This window comes from Mesoplodon densirostris, chromosome 11 (genome assembly GCF_025265405.1).
Source record: "Mesoplodon densirostris isolate mMesDen1 chromosome 11, mMesDen1 primary haplotype, whole genome shotgun sequence".
Classification (NCBI taxonomy): domain Eukaryota; kingdom Metazoa; phylum Chordata; class Mammalia; order Artiodactyla; family Ziphiidae; genus Mesoplodon; species Mesoplodon densirostris.
The window spans coordinates 10076449-10086992 of record NC_082671.1 but is presented as its reverse complement, the minus strand read 5'-3'; the positions used below and the strand labels follow the sequence as shown (position 1 = coordinate 10086992).

At 38.7% G+C, this 10544-nt stretch overlaps 1 protein-coding gene across 2 annotated transcripts in view; it reads left to right on the top strand.

Moving 5' to 3' along the window:
* The first annotated feature begins 1927 nt into the window (after positions 1-1927).
* STYK1 (serine/threonine/tyrosine kinase 1) overlaps positions 1928-10544 on the top strand; it is a 52404-nt gene continuing 43787 nt past the window's right edge. For both annotated transcript variants that reach the window (XM_060113598.1, XM_060113602.1), the window contains exon 1: positions 1928-2038. The gene's annotated coding sequence lies outside the window, so the exon portion shown is untranslated. The remainder of the gene's footprint in view (positions 2039-10544) is intronic.

The window sequence follows — 10544 nt, the reverse complement described above, 5'->3', positions numbered from 1 at the left end:
AGGGAAGGATGGACTGAAGCATTGCTGAAAATGAGTAAGAGGGACAGAGGTAATAATTGAAATTATAAGGGAATGAACACTTGGAGAGAAAAGAGAAATAAGGGATATCTAGACACCTTATTCATGCATATATGTGTGGGACCAGTGATACCTAAATGCCTCCTGTTTATATCTTCTGTTTAAGATTCTCTATCTAGCATGTATGTAGGTGTTTCTGTGTGCAGTTATTTCCAGAGTTTTCTCTATCTCAGAAATTTTAAAAATTCATCATTTATTTGAATTGTTTATTAAAATTGGAGAATAAACTTTTGAATCCCCCTTTGTTCTATCTGTATATATTTTTTAAAATTTCTAGGTCCTAGAGGTTATTACTTCTATGACTGTAGTGGGTCCTTTACAAAAACTAGATTTTTAAACACAATTCTGTTCATCAGAATGGGTATCTAGCAGTATGTTGAATGCTGCAGGAATTACAAAAATGAGTAAGCCATGGTCTCTGCCTTCAAGGAGATCAGGGTTCTTGGGGAAGTAGAGTAGGAGATTACATAATATAAAGCTCAGATCAGTTCATGTGTCTTTTATTCATCAATTATGACATGAAGGACATGAAGGATGGGAAGAAAATTTGACTGATGAGACTTCATCCATTCTTTTTTAAAAATTGAGGTAAAATTCCCATAACAGAATTAACCATCAACCATTCTTAAATGTACAATTCAGTGGCATTCAGTACAGTTCATCCTATTTTAAAAGAGATCTGAAGGAAATAAAACTGTCAATAGCAAAGACTAGAGAACTGAAGTACCTCAGTCTCTAAATGTGTCACATCACATTGCACCCAAATTCTTTCTGTTCTAATGATGCCCAATTTCTGCTTAGTTTGTTAACCATGCTTAGCAAACTGGTCAACTATTCAATCTATGACCTATATTTCTTGAATAGAGCGTGTATTAGGTGTTAGTATCTAATTTGGAATTCTCCCAGCTGTGTATTTTCTTCAGTGTCTCTTATGATTGTAAAATGCATGTGGGGGGACTTCCCTGGTGGTGCAAAGGTTAAGAATCCGCCTGCCAATGCAGGGAACACGGGTTCGAGACCTGGAAAGATCCCACATGCCGCAGAGCAGCTAAGCCCATGGGCCACAACTACTGAGCCCGCATTCCACAAATAATACTGGAGCCCGTGTGCCTAGAGCCTGTGCTCCACAACAAGAGAGGCCACCACAATGAGAAGCCCGCGCACGGAAACGAAGAACAGCCCCTGCTCGCTGCAACTAGAGAAAGCCCAGGCGCAGCAACAAAGACCCAACGCAGCCATAAATAAATAGATGGATAGATAGATAAATAAATAAAATTTTTTAAAAAGTTAACATAAATTTCATATGGACCAGTAACCTAACTAGTTGTTCATCACTATATCCCTAGAGGAGAACCGAGCGCACAGATTATGTAAAAAGCATTTGTGAATGATTGATTACCTACTCCTGGGATTTTTATTTTCACTTGTCCCATATCTATTGCCTCATGTCATAGCAGTGGTCAATATAATCTGGTGCACCCAGTAAAGACTTGGGGTTGCGATTGTTCCTGGAGCTAACGCCAAATCCTGACCATTCTGAGAACCAATGAAGGCAGCTGTTATTGGGTCTCACAGGAGGTGGCGCTGTTGCGCTTTATCATGACTATAATTTCACCTGGACAGGCGTCTCCTTTATACCGGTCTAGCAATCGCTAGTGAAGGAAATGAATAAGTTGATCAGCAACAAGTCCAGCCTTTACAGTTTCGGCAGAGGTTTCCTGCTGGTTCATGTGTGGTGAGTCCCGGAAACCTCAGTGCCCGCAGAGTTTCCTTTGTGGGGAACCCGCCCAAACTCCATCCTTTGCTGGCAGCCACGCCCCACAGTGGGAAGGAGGGACTGAAGAGCATTTCCTTGAGGACGGCACAGCTTGCCCTACCCAAAACAGTCTTTTTTTTTTTTTTTTTTTTCCTGGCTGGGCCCGTTTCATCTGAAATACAGAGTGACCGGAGGAAGGACACGGTAGTAAAAAGGGTTTGGGGGTACTAAGGGTGGGAGGGGGATGGCAGTGATGCAACTATGGGTGGACTTTGATGTTTGGGAAGAAAAAAAGGGAGGCGGCCGAAAGTGGGATGATTGCGAGAGGCCGTTTCTATTTTATGTGAACAGCGATCACCAGGTGAATGAATCTGTATTTCTTTGGAACAAGCATCTCGTGGGTTTTGGCTTCTTTTTTTAAGGAGAGGCTAAACTTGCCTCAGCAATTTTGGCAAGGACAGAGGCAGCCAGAAAGCGCAGTGATAAGGCGTCTCTGTGTACTACTGGAGAGGAAGCCATCAGGAGAGGGGAGATATATAGAAACAAGCATGTACAGGAATTACAGTACTTGTCACAGGACAATACAGTCGTTCAGACGTGCCGCCTTGGGCTCCCTGCTGTCAGCTTCAGTTCCTCATCTCTTATGCATAATTAAGAACGTAATTACCTCACGGGGTTGTTGTGATATTTATGAGATGAGATAATATCTGTAATCACGCTTAAAAATCGTGCAGTCTGATAATGCTGTTCTTCGTTTACCGAATTTCAGTTTCCTTCTTAATTTGTCTTCTTTTTCTTTTTTATTGAAGTACAGTTGATTTACAATATTATTAGTTTCAGGTGTACAGCATAGTGATTCAGTATTTTTATAGATTTTACTCTGTTAAAAGTTATTACAAAATAATGGCTATTATTCCCTGTGCAGTGCAATATATCCTTGTTGCTTATGTATTTTATACAAAGTAGTTTGTATCTCTTAATCCCATACCCCTATCTTGCTCCTTCCCCCTTCCCTCTCCCCACTGGTAACTACCACTTTGTTTTCTATATCTGTGGGTCTGTTCTGTTTTGCTATATACATTCATTTGTTTTATTTTTTATATTCCACAAGTAAGTGTGAATACAGTATTTGTCTTTCTCTGTCTGACTTATTTTACTGTGCATGCTGTTCTCTAGGTGCATCCATGTTGCTGCAAATGGCAGAATTTCATTCTTTTTTATGGCTGAGTAATATTCCGATATATATACATATATCATGTATATGTGTCTTTTTTATCCATTTGTCTGTTGATGGCCACTTGGGTTGCTTCCATATTTTGGCTATTATAAATAATGCTGTTTTGAACAGTGGTGTGCATGTATCTTTTCAAATAAGTGTTTTCATGTTTCCAGATATACACCCAGGAGTGGATTTTCTGGGTCATATGGTAATCCTATGTTTAATTTTTTGAGGAACATCCGTACTGTTTTCCATAGCAACTGCACCAATTTACATTTTCACCATTAGTGTATGAGAGTTCCCTTATCTCTACATCCCTTCCAACATTTGTTATTTAAAGCTATTCTCACAGGTGTGAGATGACATCTCATTGTGGTTTTGATTTGCATTTCCTTGCTGATTAGTGATGTTGAGCATCTTTTCCTTTGCCTGTTAGCCATCTGTATGTCTTCTTTGGAAAAATGTCTATTCAGGTCTTCTGACCATTTTTTTGATTGGGTTTTTTGTTTTTTTTAATATTGAATTGGATGAGCTGTTTGTGTATTTCGTATATTAAGCCCTTGTTGGTTGTGTCATTTGCAAGCACTTTCTCCCATTCCATAGGTTGTCTTTTTGTTTTGTTGGTGGTTTCCTTTGCTGTGCAAAAGCATTTAAGTTTAATTAGGTCCCATTTGGTTACTTTTGCTTTTATTTCTTTTGCCTTAGGAGACAGATCCAAGAAAATATTGCTATGATTTATGTCAAAGAGTGTTCTGCCTATGTTCTTTTTTTTTTTTTTTTTTTTTTTTTTTTTTTCCGGTATGCGGGCCTCTCACTGTTGTGGCCTCCCCCGTTGCGGAGCACAGGCTCCGGACGCGCAGGCTCCGGACGCGCAGGCTCAGCGGCCATGGCTCACGGGCCCAGCCGCTCCGCGGCATATGGGATCCTCCCAGACCGGGGCACGAACCCGTATCCCCTGCATCGGCAGGCGGACTCTCAACCACTTGCGCCACCAGGGAGGCCCCCTATGTTCTTTTTTAGGAATTTTATGGTTTTAGGTCTTACATTTAGATCCTTTAACCATTTTGAGTTTATTCTTGTATATGGTGTAAAGAAATGTTTTAATCTCATTGTTTTATGTAGCTGTCCAGTTTTCCCAGCACCACTTGTTGAAGAGACTGTCTTTTCTCTGTTGCATATTCTCGCTTCCTTTGTTGTAGATTAATTGCCCATAAGTGCGTGGGTTTATTTCTGCTTTCTATTCTGTTCTATTGATCTATGTGTATATTTTTTGTGCCAGTACTGTGCTATTTTGATTACTGTAGCTTTGTAGTCTAGTCTGAAGTCAGGGAGAGTGCTTCCTCTAGCTGTGCTCTTCTTTCTCAAGATTGTTTTGGTTATTTGGAGTCTTTTGTGTTTCCATACAACTTTCTTAAGTATTTGTTCTAGTTCTGTGAAAAATACCATTGATATTTTAATAGAGATTGCATTGAATCTGTAGGTTGCCTTGGGTAGCATGGTAATTTTAACAATATTAATTCTTCCAATCCAGGAACAGGATATATCTTTCCATCTGTTTGTGTCATCTTCAATTTCTTTCATCAGTGTCTTATAGTTTTCAGAGTACAGTTCTTCTGCCTCCTTAGGTAGGTTTAATCCTAGGTATTTTATTGTTTTTGAAGTGTTTATAAATGAGTTTTGATCCCCTTCCCTCTGTCTTCTCCTTCGATAACCCCTTTAATGCAAATATTGGTGCACTTAATGTTATCCCAGAGATCTCTTAGATTGAGTTCATTTATTAAAATTTGTTTTTCTTTTTGCTGTTATGGTTGGGTGATTTCCATTATTCTATCTTCCAGATCACGTACGTGTTCTTCTGTATCACTTAGTCTGCTATTCATTCTTTCTAGTGTGTTTTTTATTTGTTATTGAGTTCGTCATTTTTGATTGAGTTTTAAAAAATATATTCTAGTTCTTTGTTAAAATTCCCACGGTGTTCATCTATTCTTTTCCTTAATTTAGTTAACATCCTTATTACTAATGCTTTGAATTCTTTACCTGGTAATTGTTTATTTGTTTGTTATTTATTTTTTCAGGGTTTTTTTTTTTTTTGGCTTAACTTTCTCTGACTGTATTGACTTTGTGAACAGTTACCTCTTGCAGTCTTGAAGGGGTGTTCTTGTGTGGGAGCATCCCTATACAGACTATGTGTGCCCAGTGCCTTTGGTGGGACAGCTGGATTTACTGTGTATGCAATCATGTCTTTCCTCAGGGTGTGCTGGCAGCTATCATCTTTGTAGGAGGTGGGGCTGGACATGGAGGGGCTGGAGCTGGAGCTGGTGTGAGGCAGGACTTCCCCTCTTCTCAGTGGCCATCACTGCCCTATTGGGGGTGGGGTATAACCCCAAGTTGCTGGAGCAGAAGCCTTGAGGGTTGGGCCAAGCTGGCTCTGTTTCCTTTAAGTGTGTGTTTTCCCCTCCCTCTGTTCTGGGACCCTTGTCTGAATTGTCTCTGATGTGCTGCATGTACAGATGCCTGCAATTGTTTCCCTTGCTCTGCTCAGAAGTAGCCTTGGGTCCAAGTCCCTTTTGCCCCTCACAGCTGATCACTGCCCCACCCAGGTCACCTCTGCATTGCACAGCTGTGCTTTCTTCCTGGCCGTGGCCACCCCAGATCCAGTGTCACACTAAGACCCAGAGTAAGTGGGGTTGGAGAGTTCTCTCTGCTTGGGCTGGGGCACATGCCGAGGCTGTCTTGGGAAACCTGGCAGCCACTGGAGTAGTCCTCACTCCCTCCTCTCCACTTTGCCTCAGGGGCAAGCCAGCACATGTGCTCTCCTCATGAGTGAGTCCAGGCTCCCCACAGCTCTCCTGTTAGCCCCAGTGGTCTTCCCACAAGCCAAGGGAGCTCATCTCCCCTGTGTAGGACCCCAGAGCTGGGTTGCCTAATATGTGGCTTGAACTGCTCACTCCCCAACATGGGTCTTCACCTGTGTAATCTTCCTTTTCCCCTGAGTCCCCTTCCAGGGGCACAGGTCCTAACCTGATCACTTCTCTTCCCTTCTTAACCAGTTATGTGTGGATCTTTCTTATAGCCTTGGTTGTACAGGAGTCTTTCTGACAGTCTCTAGTTAGTTTTCAGTGAGAATTGTTTCATATGTAGATGTATTTTTGATGTGTTCGTGGGGGGGAGGTGAGCTCCACCTCCTCCTACGACACCATCTTCCCATCTCTGTCTTCTCTTTTCCTTAATTTGTTTTTCCTTTCTATCAATCCCTCAACCTCACTCCAATGTTGTCTCCTACCTTTCCCTGCTATTTCTGTGATTGTGGACTCCTTCTGATATGAATCCTCTCCCCATTTGAGTTGTTCTACGTTTCAGACCAAGCTTTCTTCCCACTACTTACTTGCAGCCATCGGTAGTTATGGTGATAAAGGCATTAAGCTACTGTAATGTGTAACACACCCACACAGAAAAGCACCCGGAAAAAGCCCTGTTACCAAGTGCTAGGGGTACAGCCAGGAAGAAAATAGCCAAAGTCCCCAAATTCTTGTTCTTGTGAAGGCTTTCATGCTTTCTCTTCTAACTCCCCACCAGGCTACTGCTCTGTGTCTGCTTCTCGGCTGTGCTAATAAAAGGACGTAAAGAAACTGAGTATGCCCTCAAGGAAATTACTGTCTGGTTAGAAAGAAACAGATAATCATAGGCAAACTGATTAAGTACTGAATAAGTAGGTTGGGTATTCAATGCTCTATATTAGCATATCATTTCTTGGATACAGTTTCTAACTGGGGAAATTACAAGTAGAAGGGAATAAATGTACACAAAGAAAAAAGAGATATTATATAGATAGTGTAAAGTGGAAAGAGTCCTGTCCTGAGTCCAAGGATCTGAAATCTGTTTTAAGCTCTGGTACTCTTTTTGTGAGCAAAGAACAAGGTACTTACCTCAGTGTGCTTAGTTGTTTTATTATTATTATTATTTTTTTCTATTTTAGAAAATAAAGGGTTGAGGTAGACTGGCAAATATTGGGAATTCTTCCAGATTAAAAAACTGAGTCTTTTATTGTGGAATTTCTCATAATTTTTCTGAGTTTCCTAACCAGAATGATCATGAGGAGGTAGGTTAGAATTTAGCTGAGGAGACAGTCAACTCTGGATAAGGAAAGGAAAATGGGGATGAAGTGAGAGGGTTCCTATCCATGCCTTGGCTTCAACCTCATTTCCTAAAGTTAGTCTTACCCCCCTCAGCTCAGGTGGCCTTCTCCACAACTTTCCCCTGCCTACAACACTAGCTGAATTGGGCGGTGTAGACTCCAGCTATATAACACCGTGAGGCCCCTTCCTAAGTGAGAGATTTCAGGGAACAGCAGGATTTCCTGATGCTCATGCTTTCTTTAACCCTCATCAGTCTAGGTTCTATCTCAGCTTTTAAGCATTGTCTGCCCCTGCACTTAATCTGCTTTCTTACTTATAATAATAATCGTTCTTGGCCTTGATGTAGTCAATTGCCAGTACAGCCGATTCTTTTTCTTTTTAATTAAAGTGTAATTGGCCTACAACACTGTGTTAGTTCCAGGTGGACAAAATAGTAATTCAATATTTCTTTACATTACAAAATGATCAACACAATAAGTCTAGTTACCATCTGTTACCATACAAAGTTATTACAATGTTATTGACTACCTTCCCCATGTTGTATATTTCATCCAAGCGACTCATTTACTTTGTAACTAGAAGTTTGTACCTCTTAATCTCCCTCACCTACTTCACTGGTTGTCCCTCCCTCCTCCCCTATGGCTGCCACCTGTTTGTTGTCTGTATCTATGAGTCTATTTCTCTTTTGCTATGTTTGTTCATTTGCTTTGTTTTTTTAGATCCCACATATAAGTGAGATCATACGATATTTGTCTTTCTCTGTCTGACTTATTTCACTTAGCATAATGCCCTCTAGGTCCATTAATGTCAAAAATGGCAAGATATCATTCTTTTTTTATGACTGTGTAATATTCCATTGTATATCTATCTATCTATCTCACATATTCTTTATCCATTCATCTATTGATGGACAGTTAGGTTACTTCCATACATTTGCTCTTATGAATAATGCTGCAATGAATATGGGGATGCATATATCTTTTTTTAAGTATTTTTTATTGGAGTATAATTGATCTACAATGTTGTGTTAGTTTCTGCTATACAGCAAAGTGAATCAGTTATACATATACATATATCCACACTTTTTTAGATTCCTTTCCCACATAGGTCATTACAGAGTATTGAGTAGAGTTCAGTAGGTCATTATTAGTTATCTATTTTATATATGGTTTTATGTATATATCAGTCCCAATCTCCCAATTTATCCTTCCTCTCCTTTCCCCCTTGGTAACCATAAGTTTGTTTTCTACATCTGTGACTCTATTTCTGTTTTGTAAATAAGTTCATTTGTACCATTTTTTTAGATTCCACATATAAGTGATATCATATGATATTTGTCTTTCTCTGTCTGACTGATTTCACTCAGTATTCATATCACCTCTTTTTACATGCATTACCCTTTGTCTCCCTAAAGATTATTAGTAGTGATATATGAGAGGAGAAAAAACATGACCAATGAATGATAGGGCAATGAGCATATATCTTTTTGAATTAGTATTTTTTTCTTCAGAAAAATACCCTGAAGAGGAATTCCTGGCTCATATGGTAGTTCTGTTTTAAGTTTTTGAGGAACCTCCATACTTTTCTCCATAGTGGCTGTACCAATTCACATTCTCATCAACGGTATATTAGGGTTCCCTTTTCTCCACATCTGTGCCAACACTTGTTTATTTGTTGTTATTTTGAGAATAGCCATTCTGATAGGTGAGTTGATATCTCACTGTGGTTTTGATTTACATTTCCATGATGATTAGTGAAGAGCATCTTTTCATGTGTGTGTTGGCCACCTGTATGTCTTCTTTGGAAAAATTCTATTCAGGTTCTCTGCCCATTTATTAATTTTTTTTGATGAGTGTGTGTTTTTTGTATATTTTGGATAAGCCCTTAGCAGATATATCATTTGCAAATATCTTCTTCAATTTAGTAGGTGGCCTTTTCATTTTGTTAAGACTTTCCTTCACTGTGCAAAAAATGTTTTAGTTTGATGTAGCCCCATTTGTTTTGTTTTCTTTTTTGCTTTTGTTTCCCTTGCCTGAGGAGACATATTCAAAAAATATTTCTATGTCAAAATCTATATATTACCTATGTTTTATTCTAGGAATTTATGGTTTCAGTTCTTACAGTTAAGTCTTTAATCCAGTTTGAATTTATTTTTGTATATGGTGTAAGAAAGGTGTATATGGCGTATTTTGTATATCGTGTATATGGTGTAAGAAAGGAGTCCAGTTTGATTCTTTTGCATAGTGCTGTCCAGTTTTCTCAACAACATTTATTGAAAAGGCAGTCTTTTCCCCATTGTATATTTTTTCCTCCTTTATCATGGATTAATTGACTGTATAAGCATGGGTTCATTTCTGCACTCTCTATTCTGTTCCAGTGACCTACTGTGTTTGTGCCAGTACCATATGTTTTGATTACTGTAGCTTTAGAGTATAGATGGAAATCAGGGAGTGTGATACTTCCACCTTTGTTCTTTCTCAAGATAGTTTTGGCTATTTGAGGTCTTTTGTGCTTCCATACAAATTTAGAATTATTTGTTCTTGTTCTGTGAAAAATACTATTGGTATTTTGATAGGGATTACATTGAATCTGTAGATTGCCTTGGAGAGTATGTTCGTTTTAATAGTGTTTATTCTTTCAATCCATGAACATTGTATATATTTTCATCTGTTTGTTTCCTTTTCAGTTTCTTTCATCAGTGACTTATAGTTTTCTGAGTATAGGTCTTTTACCTCCTTGGCTAGATTTATTCTGAGGTGTTGTATTCTGTTGATGCAATTGTAAATAGGATTGTTTTCTTAATTTATTTTTCTGATAGTTCATTGTTAGTGTATAGAAACAGAACTTATTTCTATATTTTAATTTTGTATCCTAAACTTTATTTGTTAGTTCTGATAGTTTTTGTGGTGGTATCTTTAGGATTTTCTGTATAATATTACATCATCTGCAAACAGAGTTTTACTTCTTCCTTTTAAATTTGGATTCCTTTTTTTCTTTTTCTTTCTTGATTGCCGTGGCCAGGAATTCCAATACTATGTTGAATAAAAATGGTGAGGTTGGGCATTCTTGTCCTGTTCCTGATCTTAGAGGAAATGCTTTCAGCTTTTCACTTTTGAGTAAGATGTTAGCTGTGGACTTACATATATGGCCTTTATTATGTTGAGGTATGTTCCCTCTATATATACTTTGCTGAGAGTTTTTTTCATAAGTGGATGTTGAGTTTTGTTGAAAGATTTTTCTGCATCTATTGAGATGATCATATAATTTTTATCCTTCAATTTGTTAATGTGGTGTATCACATTGATTGATTTGAGGATATTGAACCATCCTTGTATCCTTGGGATAAATCCCACTT